Here is a 14516-nt window from a genome sequence, read left to right on the forward strand (position 1 = left end):
TTCTTCCACTCCCTTCCTTTGGTTACTGAGCCTGCCCATTACATATCCTCAGAGAACGCTAACCCAGAAGGCTGACTGCGGGTTCTTCTTCCTGATGGCAACATGCTGAACAGCCTCTTCTTGCTACAAAGGCCAAGGCCATGGTTCCTGCCCCTAACTACTCAGAACTCTCCTGGTCTCTGTCCATTCCAATGTGTGGTCCTTCCGGTTTATTCTGTGGGTCCTCTGATAGCCTGTTAATAATTTCCCTCTTGTTAGCCCCAGATGATTTCTATTGCTTGAAAGTAAGAACTCTTAACATGGAGACAGTTAATTATTAGTACGAATTTACATTATTTCAGTTGCGTGGCAAGCACTGTACTAAGCGAAAGCAGAAGTGGGAAGTGGGGTTGAATCCTTAAGAAAAGAGACCAGGTTTAGGGAATTTCTAAGGCCTTATTTGCTAATTCCTTTATCTTAACAATAAAATGTCTTGTGTAATATATAAATGGCGTTGTAAACTACAAAAATGGTCTAGCAAATCTACAAATACAATTTTGTATGATAATTTGATTTTTTAATTGAATAAACAAGTGTGGGAAGACTACTTGTGGGCACTGCATAATTCAGAGCTGTGTTAGATTAAAAGGGGAAGGGGCTAAAGAAAAACTATTAAGACATAACAGCATGTGTATGCATGCACATATACACACAGTGCAAGAATTCATGGAAGCCATTGAAAGACAAAGTAATTTATTTCTGCTCTAATCTTTATTATTTCTTTTCTTTTGGTGGCTGTAGGTTTCCTCTGTTGGTCTGTTTCTAATTGTTGTAGATGTTGTGTTAATGTGTTCATTTTGGTTCTTTCTTCTTTTTGGATATGTGCATTTATTGCAATAAATTGTCCTCTCAGCACCACTTTCACCGTGTCCCAAAGATGTTGGTATGGTGTGTTTTCCTTCTCATTTGTTTACAGGAACTTTGTGAATTCACGTTTAATTTTTCTACTATCCAGTAGCTTTTCAGCAGGGTGCTATTCAGTTTCCATGTATTTGACTTTATTTTCTTGGTCTTCCTAGTGTTGATTTCTAACTTGACAGCATTGTGGTCTGAGAATATGCTTTGTAGTATTTTGATATTTGTTAATTTATGGAGATTTGTTTTGTGGCCTAAAACATGGTCTATTCTGGATGCTCCATGTGCACTTGAAAAGAATGTGTATTGTGTAGTTGTTGGGTTGAATGCTCTGTACACATCTATGAGGTCCAGTTGGCTGATTGTGTTGTTTAGTTCTTCTGTGTCTTTGTCAAGTTTCTTTCTGGTTGTTCTATCCATTTTTGAAAGCGGTGTATTAAAATCACCCACGATTATTGTATTTCTTTCTTCAAATCTATTAGAGTTTGCTTTATATATTTTGGAGCTCTTTCATTGGGAGCATAGATATTATGGTTATGTTATCTTGTTGAATTGTCCCTTTAATCATGAGATAATGTCCATCTTTATCTATTATGCTTGTTTTTGCTTTAAAGTTTATTTTATCAGAGATTAGTACTGTCACTCCTGTTTGCTTTTTATTGCAATTAGCTTGGTTTATTTTTTTCCCATCCTTTGACTTTTAATCTGTTTTTGTCTTTGCTCTCATTCTACAAAAAACCTTAAACAAAATGAGAAAAATGCAAGAATGTGGGGAACTACCCCTAAAATGGACTGAATGGTGTCCTCTCAAAATGTAGAGGCATACCTCAGTGATATTACATGTTTGGTTCCAGAACACCAAATTAAAGCAAATACTGCAACAAAGTGAGTCATACATTTGGTTTCCCAGCACATATTAAAATCATGTTTACACTATCCTGTAGTCTATCAGGTGTGCAACAGCATTATGAAAATTCTTGAAACACTGTGAGATTTCCCTCAATGTGACAAAGACATAAAGTGAACACATGCTGTTGAAAAAATGGCGCTGAGACTGACTCAATTCAATTTGTAAAAAATTATATCATCTGTGAAACCGAATAAAGCAAAGCACAATAAAACCACATGCTGGGGTCCTGGTGTGGCGCTGTGGATTAATGCACTGGACCACTCCTGCAGAGTTTGCTATGAGTCCGCTCCGACTCAATGGCACTTAACAACAACGTGTCTGTATGCTGAAGATCTAACACCAAGTACTTGTGAAAGTCATCTTATTTGGAAATGGAGTCTTTAACAATGTTATCAGTTAACACAGGGTCATTCTGGATTAGCGTGGGTCCTAATCCAATCTGAGATGTTGTTGTTAAGTGCCATTGAGTTGGATCCAACCCATAGCGACCCCTGTATAGAGTTTCCGAGGAGCAGCTGGTGAGCTTGAACTGCAGACCTTGTGGTCCAAACTAACTTTGCAGTCCAGCGTATTAACCCACAGCGTCGCATCAGTACTCTCAGTCTGAGTAGTATCCAATCTGAGCTATTGTTGCTAAGTGCCACTGAATCGGTTCTGACCCACAGTGACCCTGTATAGGGTTTCTGAGGAGCAACTGGTGAGTTTGAACTGCTGACCTTCGGTTCAAGCCAATTCTGCAGTCCAGCACATTAACCCACAGTGCCACACCAGGACTCCATCCAATCTGAGTATTTTCTTTAAAAAAGAAGAGACATAGAGGACAGCCCTGTGACCATGAAAGTCTATCCTAAACTAAAATGGCCCATTCTCTAAGCTAAATGATAGTGTCTTTGATACAGGAGAAACTGATGTAGAGCAAAACACAATGTCCTTGGAATTGTGCCCATAATACTTAAGCCCTTTGGGAAATCACATCTTAAATCTGCCAATGTTCATAATAGCAGAGTATTGCTAGTAGATGACAGTTTATTGCTCTCATATCATTCTTTATTATTGGACCTATAAGATAAGCCAAGTTTATAGTAAACTAGTAGTACTTACTGAGGCAAGTTGGAGAGTTCTATCTTTATACTTTCTCATTTTGGTTAAATGAAAGGAAGTGAGTGTTATTAAAAAGTACCATAGACTACTGGGGAAATCAGCTAGATATCTTTCTTTAATCACCTTGAAAATAAACAGACTATCTTCTAGATGGTGTAGGAATATGCCTGTCCAGCCCATGAAAATTCTTTGAGACCCTTCTACTTCCAGTCTCTTATAAGCCTGTAAGAGAAACCTTTTGGTGTTGTTTTTTGTTTTTTGTTTTTTCCCTATAGTTCTAGAGTTCACGATGATGTTAGAAGTAAAGAACATAATAAGTAGGATGGCAGTAGTGTGTTGTAGCAGTATTTTAACCCTTATAGATGCAAGTATCTAAGCTTTTGTCAAATAATCAGAGCATCTACTTTACCTTGAAAAAGGCTTCATAGTATGGAATCCTGGTGTGGCACTATAGGATAAACACTTGACCGCAAGATTAGTTTGAACTGCAAGGTCAGCAGTTCAAAACTCACCAGCCATTCCTCAGAAACCCTATACAGGGTTGCTATGAATCAGAACCGACTCTACAACATTTAACAACCACAATATGGGGGGGGGGGGGATTGATCTTTTCTAATTGTCCCTCTCTTCATATTCTTCTTTCAATTAAAAACCAAACCCATTGCTGTGGGATCAGGTGCAACTCATAGTAACCCTATTCCTAAAGGACAGAATAAAAGTGCTTCACAGGGTTTCTAAGACTGAAAATCTTTATGGATGTACAGTCTTTCTTGCACGTTCACATGAGTGGTTCATCTGATGCTGTTATTTCCTTTATGTCCATTTGATTTCCTAAAACCTGACTTCCACGGTCAAAAGTTTAGTGATTTCCTGTACTCTACAGCTACCAGTGGGACTTCTGGTGTGGCATTGCCAGTTTATGTGATAAACTGCAACGTTGGTGTGGGCTGTTAAGGCCGCCAGTTCTAACTCAGCAGCTGCTCCTTGGAAACCCTGTACAGGGTCTCTGTGAGTCAGATCCCGACTCGATGGCACTAAGCAACAGCAAGCAACAACGGCTACCAATGAGCTCTTTTTGTTGTTGTTGTTGTTAAGTGCCATCAAGTCGGTTCCGAGCCATAGCGACCCTGTACAGGGTTTCCAAGGGTGTAAATCTTTACGGGAGTAGAAAGCCTCATCTTTCTCCCGCGGAGCGGCTGGTAGTTTCGAACTGCTGACCTTAAGGTTCACAGCCCGATTCGTAACCACTACGCTACCAGAGCTCTTTTTAGCCAGGTTCTATTAGCACCTGCTGCATCTGACATCATGATGCTGTTTCAAGTCTCCACTTAGTTCCTCTTCTTTGCGAGATCCTTCCTTCTTCTGTCCACTAATCCCTCAAGGTTTGATTCTCAGTCTGTTCCTTTTCTCTGCCCATCCATCTTCTTGGGGGAACACATCTACCATCTGGGTTTGTTATTATATTTGTACAGTGCATACAGGGACCTTGCTTCCTCTCTCTATATATATGACTCCAACTTTCCATGTAGCTCATTTTCTACATTAAAATGTCTGGCAGCACATCCCTGTGTGTTTGTCTGTGACCTGATTGTTTCATCATATCCTCAATCCCCTATCCCAGGAATTGCATAGCTACCAGCTAACTGAGTGAGCACTTGAGTTGGGAAATCCCATCTCTGGAAAAGAGAACCATTAAAATCAGGTGTAAATGATGTCATAGTATCACAAATGAAGATTATCAAATGAATAATTTGATCTTTGTTTCCTAGGGATTCTAGCTATATACAGAAATTACAAACAAAGCAATTAAGAGAAATAATATGAGTTTCCTGAAGGTGCTTGGTTAATTAAAGATAATTGACACAAAGTTATTGATTTAATTGTGTCCCCCCAAATATGTACTTATTGTAAATTCTAACTGCTTTGCCTGTGGTTATAATACCATTTGGGAATGGGTTGTTTTGGTTATGTTAATGAACATGATTAATGTGCTGTTGTTGTTGCTAGTGGTGTTGAATCGGTTCCAATCCATACCGACCCTCTATAGGGCTTATGAGGAGCAGCTGGTGAGCTTTAACCACTGACCTTGCAGTTCAAACGGCTTTACAGCCTGGCGCATTAGCCCACAGCACTACACCAGGACTGATTAATGTAGGATGTCTTAAATCAAACTCCTCTGAGATATAAAAGAGATTAAACAAGCAAGCTAAAGAAGCAGAGATGGAGGAAGACTGATCTGAAGACACATGGAGATCTCCAAGACACCAGAAAGCAGAAGCTAAAGAGACAAAACACCTTCCTCCATAGCCGACTGAAAGAGAAAGTCTTTCCCGAGAGCTGGCACTCTGAATTCGGACTTCTAGTGACTTTCTGTGAGAAAATACATTTGTTTGCTAAAGTCATCGCCTTGTGGTATTGCTGTTATAGCAGCACTTAGATAACTTAGACACAGAATTAACAGTTATTTTTCCTCTTTCACAAATGTCATTAACTGAAAGAAATAGGCAGTTCAAAAGAAGATGAAAATGTTGAACTATGAAGATGAATGTTGTTTTAAACAGCTTTATTGCTTTATGAAACTTTTTTTTCTTTTTTCTTTTTAAAATGGAGTCTGGGCGTGGTACTGTAGGTTAAGGACTGGACTGCTAACCATAAGACTGACGGTTTAAACCCACCTAGCTGCTCCTCAGAAACCCTGTCACTATGAGTCAGAACCCACATAACAGCACGTCAATAACAAGAATGACTACAATTCACACACCCTATAATTAATGCATACAGATTGTAGCATTCAATCGTTTTTAGCATATTCATGAGTTGTGCAACTATCACTACAATCTTATTTTAGAACATTTCTGTCACCACAAGAAGAAAACCTAGTCTGCTAAACTGTTTTCCAAATTAATAATACAATTTAAAATTTCTAGTAGCTTAGTGGTTACGAATTGGGCTGTGAACCACAAGGTCAGCAGTTCGAAACTACCAGCTGTTCCGCGGGAGAAAGATGAGGCTTTCTGCTCCCGTAAAGAGTTACAGCCTCGGAAACCCTGTACAGGGTCGCTATGAGTCGGAACTGACTCCACGGCACAGAACCACCACCACCACCACCTATAATGAATGAGAGTTCTGATTTCTCTACTTGTTGTCTTTTTTTATTACAGCCATTCTGATGGGTGTGATCAACATTCATGGAAGCAGCAGTCAAGAAATCAAAGCACATATTCCTGGTGCGGTGCTGTGGGTTAATGCGCTGGACTGCAAAGTCAGTTTGAACCTCAAGGTCAATAGTTCAAGCTCATAAATCACTCCTAGGAAACCTTATACAGGGTCGCTATGGGTCAGAACCAACTAGACAGCATTTAACAACAACAACAATTACATTAGGCAAATCTGCTGCAAAAGACCACTTTAAAGTTTTAAAGAGCAAGGAGATCACTTGTGGACTAATGTGAGCCTTACCCAAGGCTCAGTCGCCTCATATCCATGTGAAAGTTGGACAGTGAATAAGGAAGACAATATAAGAATCCATACACTTGAATTGCAGTGCTGGTGAAGGATACTGGAAGTACCATGGACTGCCAGAAAAACAAATAAATCTTTCTTGGAAGAAGTTCAGCCAGAATACTCCTTAGAAACGTGGATGAAGAGACTATGTCTCTTATTCTTTGGACATGCTGTCACGAGGGACGAGTCCCTGGAGAATGACATCATGCTTGGTAAAGTGGAGGGTCAATGAAAAAGAGGAAAACTCTCAACAAAATGGATTGACATAATGGCAGTAACAATGGTCTAGAACATAATAACAATTGTGAGGATGGTCAGTATGTCATTCTTTGGTGCACAGGGTCACTGTGAGTCAGAACCTACTCAAAGGTACCTAATAATAACAATGGATGTAAAGTGGTATCGCATTGTTGTTTTGATTTGTATTTCACTAATGGCTAATGATGTGCTTGCTGGCTGGCTATCCATGTATTTTCTTTTGTGAAATGTCTATTCAGATCATTTGGCCACTTATAATTAGGTGACTTTTCTATATATTATTGGCTTGAATAATTCTGCATATATTCTAGAAACAGGACCTTCTACTTTCTTGTTGGCATTATATGCAGGACAAAAACATTTTAATTTTAATAAAGTCTGTTGTTTGTTGTTGTGTGCTGGTTTCTGAGGCTATAAATCTCTTTTGGAGCAGAAAGCTTCATCCTTTTTCTGTGGATTTACACTGCCGACACTTCAGTTTTGTAGATTACAGTGTACACATCTTTTACTGGTTAAAATTTTCACTAACTATTTAAATCATGTTGAGGATATTGACATTGCTTTCTTAATTTCATTTCAAATCGTTCATTGCAAATGTACAGAGATGCAACTGATTTTTAAAATACAGATCATGTATATAGCAACTTTGCAGTCCAGCGCATTAACCAACAATGACACACCAGGATTCCTTGTGCTCATAAGGAACCTGTAAACAGACAAAGAGGCAGTTGTTTGACTAGAACAAGGGACTATTGCCTAGTTTAATACTAAGAAGGGGGGGGCGACAGTAGTGAAAACCAGGTAGGAAGTGCCAGAGCTATATGGCAAGATAGAGAAATTAAAGGCATCCAAATTGGCAAAGAGGAAGTAAAACTCTCCTTATTTGCAGATGATATGATCCTATACATAGAAAACCCCAAAGACTCAGCAAAAAACAAAAAAAAACCCTACTAGACCTCATCGGAAGATTCAGCAAAGTGGCAGGGTATAAGATCAACATACAAAAATCAGTTGGATTTCTCTATAGCAACAATGATAATACTATAAATGACATTAGGAAAGCAATATCATTTACAATAACCACTCAAAGGATGTAATATTTAGGAATAAATGTAACTAGAGAAACAAAAGACTTATGCAAAGAAAATTACAAAACACTACTACAAGAAACCAAAAGAGACCTACAGAAGTGGAAGAACATTCCATGTTCCTGGATAGGAAGACTCAACATTGTGAAAATGTCAATACTGCCCAAATCAATTTACACATATAATGCAATCCCAATCCAGATTCAACAACATTCTTCAAAGAGATAGAAAAGACAATTACTAACTTTATATGGAAAGGAAAGTGACCCAGGATAAGCAAAGCACTGCTTAAGAAGAAGAACAAGGTTGGAGGTCTCTCACTCCCTGATTTCAAAATTTACTACATGGCCACAGAGGTCTAAACAGCCTGGTACTGGTACAATGAAAGATACAGTGATCAATGGAACAGAATCAAGAATCCAGAAATTAACCCATCCACATACAGTGAAATGATTTTCGACAAAGTGTCTAGGCATATTGCATGGGGAGGAGACAGTCTCTTTAACAGATGGTGCTGGCAGAACTGGAAAGCGATATGCAAAAGAATGAAACAAGACCTTTACCTCATGCCCTATACAAAAACCAACTCCAACTCAGCATGGATCAAAGATCTAAAAGTGAACCCCAAAATTATAAAGGTCATCAGTGAAAAAATAGGAACAAATGTGATAGCACTAATTCAGGGCATATATAGACTATCAAACATTTTGAAAAGTACACAAACAAAAATAGACAAAATAGATGAGTGGGACATACTAAATATTAAAAACTTATGTGCATCAAAAGATTTCACCAAAAGAGTAAAAAGGGAACCCACAGAATGGGAACAAATCTTTTGCACATAACCCAACACTTAGTCCACAGCACCACCAGGACTCCTTTTAAAAAATGGACAGACTGAGAAAAGTCACAGATACTCAAAACTTGGTAACTGACTAAAAAATTACACAGATTCGCAACTACACAGTCGACTTTTACCACCCATTATTGGTCAGCAACTGGGTGCCAGAAGTGGTTTCCTCCCACCATTCCTCAAGTCTGATGTTTTTTAAGAAACATTTCTCTGGATCTTGCTATGGAAACTAGGCTACGGGGTACTTGGCAAACACAGAAAATTAAATCTCAGCCTAAGGCTGACTCATAGCGACACTGTATAGGGTTTCTGAGGAGCTGCTGGAGAGTCTGAACCCATCAACACTGCAGTTCAAACTGACCTTGTGGGCCAGTGCATTATCCTACAGCGTCACACCAAGACGTCTGTTAAATGGAAGGGCAGGGCAATGGCAGAAAAGACTTGTGGCTAGGTCAACGTGTATTCATGAGACAACAACATATGGGATCATTACGATGAAAGACTCCTCGTGTGATGCTGTAGGATCAGCACTGGGCAGTGAACCACAAGTTCGGCAGTTCAAACCCACTAGCTGCTCCTCAGAAACCCTATACAGGGTCTCTGAGACAGAACTGACTCGATGGCACTTAACAACAACAAGGTTGTGAAGGAGTTTGTGGTGCAGAGGGTTAATGTATGTGCTCAGCTGCTAATGAAAAGGTTGGAAGCTTGAGTTCCATATGAATTGCTTCAGAAGAAAGGCCTATTTGTCTACTTTCCAAAAATCAACCCTACGGAGCACAGTTCTGTTCCGCCACACATGCATGGGTTCACCATGAATGGGAATCGATTTTACAGCAACTAGATTTTTTCAAAGGCTGTGAAACTTTGGAGTCACTTCCTCAAGAGGTGGGGTCTTGGCATTTTGGTTAATAGCAAAAAAGAACTGTTAGGATAGAATGAAAAATTATATAAGAACATTTGATACCTTGAGAGATTTTGCTACTCTCCATGATAAGTGAACTCCTTAGAGGTTCTGACCTTGCCATTTAGAATGTAACTGTCACCTTGAGATTAAAACCACCTCTTGCTCCTTTCTCCTTGCTTTCTACTTCCTCTATTCCTCCCTCTGCAGCTCTATCCCCACCCCACAGCAGTTACCCACCACTCCAACCAAAAGAGGGTGTTCTCGACTAGTGGTCAATGAACAGGTTTTGCAGTGAATGATCCTTCCCTATTCTAAATGAATGGAAGAAGTGGAACTGTGGGTTAATGCGCCAGACTGTAAAGCCGTTTGAACTGCAAGGTCGGTGGTTCAAGCTCACCAGCTGCTCCTCAGAAACCCTATCCAGGGTCATTATGGGTAGGACCTGACTCGACAACACTTAACAACAACAACAATTAACCTCACATTGAGTGTGATTTAAGGGACTCTGATAGTGTAGTGGGTTACATGTTGATCAGCAGTTCAAATACGCCAGTAGCTCCGTGGGAGAAAGATGAGGCTTTCAGTTCCTGTAAAGACTTGAACCTGACTCAACAGCACACAGTAGCAGCAACAAAGGGTTATAATTTATACTGAGTGGGAATTTTATTTCCTAGAAACGAGATCAGCCATTTATCCCCTAAAAGTGTAAAGGAAGAAGAAAGGCACTTCTGAGAGAAAAAGTGTATCTAGTTTTCTAAATAGGACAAGGCTTTAAGAGTAATTCTTGTCATTGAAGTCTCCAGTGACTCACAGCAATAAAAGAAAATCTTTTTTAAATGGGGAAAAGAATGAAACGCCCTTTTATTTGATGTCTAAAACTAAAAAAAATGCATTAATATTTTTAGCTTCTTTGTTCAAAAACAAAAACAAAATACAACTGTGATTTTCAGAAAATAATCCCTCATGTACGATCAAAACAGAGCTTCTTATTATAACCAAAGGCCCATTACCATTTGCTGTCTTTACTTGTGTTTGTTTTTTCTTCTCCATCTGCTACGCTGGCTTATAAAAAGTACTACAATTTATCAACATCCACTTTAAATCTATTATTTTTATTGTTGTTGCTCATGAAACCAGGTAAGGAATAATGGCATAAAATAAAATGTTCTCTTATCTTGTTCAATACTTTGACTGATAAGTTTATATAAATAATCTAACAAAAACAATGTATTGCCAACAATTCCAAAACATGTCCTAGACTTCTAAAGCCAGTTGCCAGGAGTTGATTCCAATTCAAAGTGACCGCCCCCACCCCCATGTGTGTCACAGTAGAACTGTGCTTCATAGAATTTTCAATGGCTGAGTTTTGGGAAGTAGATCACCAGACCTTTCTTCCCAGGCACCTCTGGGTGGACTCAGATCTCCAACCTCTGGTTAGCAGTTGAGTACAATAACTGTTTACACCACTCAGGGACTCCTCTGAGACCTCTAGTGTTAGTAATTTAATAAACTGATAAAATCCATCTGTGGTCTTCACCTACTGAACCTCACTGGGTGATGCCTCCAGCAATCTGGGTTTTTTTCTGGAGTCAGGTGCTCACAGAAGACCAGAGGGGCTACAGGTCAAGGACAAGAGAAGTACAGCACCTGACAGGTAAACCGCACCACGTACTGCTCCCAGGAACCAACAGTGGGTCAGTTTCTAAAGTGGCATCTTAGGACTCCAGAGCCTACTGGAGTAATATGACTTTTATAGTATCTTTTTATTATTATTATTATTATTATTATGAATTGATTGATTGTTTACATGGGAGAACATTGGTTTTACACCCAGCCTATCATATTTTATTTCATTGCAATAATTACAATCCCCTCCAGCAGCATCATTCAACAGTATTTGCTTCTATTCACAGTTGTTGTTATTGTTTTGTTTTATAGATTACACAAGAACACTCAGGAATATATAATCAATTAAACAACCAAAGGGCACATTCTACAAATCTGCCTCCTGGCTGCCAAGACACGGCCTTTCTCTTTCCATGAATCTAGAGTCCTCAGCTGCTCTACCTCGCCATGTCCTCATCTCTGCCTTCATCTCTGGTGTTGCTGCTTCTCTGGAAAGGGTCCCGCATTCTGCTCATGCTCTTCTCCCTTGGTGGTCCTAAGGTCCTCTATTCCTGGACTATAAGATTAACTACTCCCCCCTTTTATGTTATAAGATGTCTACCTTTATCATTGTGAATACGGAAGACCGTAGAAGAATTGATGCTTTTGAGTTATGGTGTTGGAGGAGAATATTGAAAGTACCATGGGCTGCCAAAAGAACCAATAGATCCGTTTTGGAAGAAGTGCAGCTAGAGTGCTCCTTGGAGGCCAAGATGGCCAAACTTCATCTCTCATACGCTGGACATATTGTCGGGAGGGACCAGTCGCTGGAGAAGGATATCATGTTTGGTAAGGTGGAGGGTCAGAGAAAAAGAGGAAGACCCTCAGTGAGACGGAATGACAAAGTGTCAGCATCAACGGGCTCAAGCATGGTAACAATTGTGAGGTTGGTCTAGGCCCGGGCAGTGTTTCATTCTGTTGTGCAGAGGGTCGCTATGAGTCGGTACCGACTCGATGGCACCTAACAACAACAACAAATCGTGACAATTGCAGTTAGTCATGATAACAATTTATTAGGGGGGATTCAAAAGTTGAATTTTTCCCCATGGATGGAACCTACATACAGATCACTGGGTCTGAGCTGGAAAGTCTCACTTTGGCTATGAAACTTTCTGCGCTTCTATAAAATAAGGAACTAATGCTCATTATTTCATGAGGTAAAATGTGTAATGGTATCGTAGAGACCGTAGGTGATACTAACAGCACAGTATGAGGAAGGGGAGCATTTAGGTGCTCAAAGAAAGGCGATAAAAAGGAGTATGAGGAACATCCCCACAAGGCCTTCACATCTTGAGCTTCCTACAGAGACAAGTTGCAAGTGATAATATAACTTTTACTGAAGATAGCATAAATGCCTGCCTTGAGTTGATATGGAAAAGGTGTTAAAAGAAGAGTCAAAATAATCTCTCTGTTCAAAAGAAATACTTGATTATAAGGGAGAAACTAACAACATCTACATCCCCCACTTTCAACATGACCCAGTAGCTAAAATAAAGGTCACCTCTTAGCAACAAGAACAAAACTTACTTAGAATTCTGGAACACATACTTTTTGGAAAGCCTCTGATTTCAGTCATTGTCATAGAAGCTTGGAGTAAATGTCTGGAAAACACTAAAGTCAAAACTTGGAGAAACTGATTAATGAGCTGTTACTATCAAGAAAGCCTATGTTCTTTTGAATAAATATTTATCACGTCATTCTTTGAAAATAAACATGTATATAGTTTTCTCTTCTCTAGTTTTATTTAGAGAGCATATGAAAAGCAGGAAGAAAGTGACAATGTACAAATATGTAAATTTCTCCATAAGAGAAGCTTTGGGAAATGCCTTGTTGCATCTCTCTCTGTCTGTGTTCCCCCTCTACACACCTGTCACTCTATCTGCATTATTACAATGTGGAGGAACCCATAGAGACGAAAAAAGAAAACGAGCATTTCTCACAAGTCTCCAAAACGCAATGAAATCTGCTCATAACATACACAAAAACAACTTAATGGTAGACGACGGTGTTATTTACTGATGCAACTAACAAATCAATCCAACAAGCATTCAAGTCCCATCCAAAAGGAGATAACTGATAAAGAGAATGTTGTAAATATATCTAGCTGATACCGCTTAAAACCCACCTTGTAAGGCAAAATGACTAAATTAAATGAGTTTTATATATCCAATATAATCTTTCAAATAAAATCATGTCAAATTCACAACACTCGTAAAACCTGCTTGCTATAAAACCAGTTAAGAATTTATTCTATGGAATACACAGGAATCAAACCAACTACAACTGTGGAAAGAGATGATTGAGAAGCTCAATATCATCAGCCAAAACAAGGTCAGGAGTCGACTGTGGAATAGACCATTAAGTGCTCTTTGCAAGTTCTGGCTGAAGCTGAAGCAAATGAAAAGTTCACAAGAGCCAATAAATGACCTTGAGTATACCTTCCCTGGATTTAAAGACTATCTCAAGGACAAAACTGATGCATTAGACAAAGGATTGAAGATCAGAAAAATTGTGGGATAACAAAAAGGTCATTAAAAAGAAAAGAACAAAAGAAGAGACCAAAATGGATGTCAGAAGAGACTCTGAAACTTGCTCTTGAACATAGTGAAGCTAAAGCAATGGGAAGAATGATGATGTAAAAGAGTTGAGTAGAAAATTTCAAAGGGCAGCTCAAGAAGAGAAAGTACTATAATTAAAGGATTTTGAAAATCCAAAGGGAAGAACATGCTCAGCATTTCTCAAGTTGAAAGAAATGAAGGAAAATTTCAAGTTGCTGGTTATAATATTGAAGATTTCTATGAGCCTGGATTCCTGGTGAGGTGCTGTAGGATCAGCACTGGATTGTGAACCAAAAGATCAGTGGTTCAAACTCACCCGTGGTTCCTTGGAAACCCTATACAGAGAACAAACTCGATGGCACTTAACAACATGAGCCCTAGGCTATTAACCTCATGATTGGCTGTTTGAATTAACCAGCCACCCCATAAGAGAAAGATAAGACTTTGGGCTCCTGTAGAGATTTACAGCTTCAGAAGCCCTCTATAGGGTCGCTATGAGTCAGAACCAAGTTGATGGCACACAACAGCAAAAACACAGCCAAGATTTTGAATGATGCAGGAAGCATTAAAAGAAAATGGAAGGCATCTGTAGAGTCACTGACCTATAAGAATTGGTCAATGTAGTACTGCAGAATAAGTACTGGACTGTTAACCATAAGGTCATCATCAGTCACTCCTCAGAAACCCTGTACAGGATGGCTCTAAGTCGGAACTGACTCCACAGCACTTAACAACAACAACCATTTCAAGATGTAGCAGGTGATGAAGAACTGATATT

General features: G+C 39.3%; 1 protein-coding gene across 1 annotated transcript in view; it reads right to left on the minus strand.

The window, feature by feature from the left end:
• Positions 1 to 14516, minus strand: part of MAOA (monoamine oxidase A) — an 84305-nt gene that overhangs the window by 26962 nt on the left and 42827 nt on the right. The window lies entirely within an intron of this gene.

The sequence above is a fragment of the Chrysochloris asiatica genome, unplaced genomic scaffold (assembly GCF_000296735.1).
Source record: "Chrysochloris asiatica unplaced genomic scaffold, ChrAsi1.0 scaffold00062, whole genome shotgun sequence".
In the NCBI taxonomy this organism is placed as follows: domain Eukaryota; kingdom Metazoa; phylum Chordata; class Mammalia; order Afrosoricida; family Chrysochloridae; genus Chrysochloris; species Chrysochloris asiatica.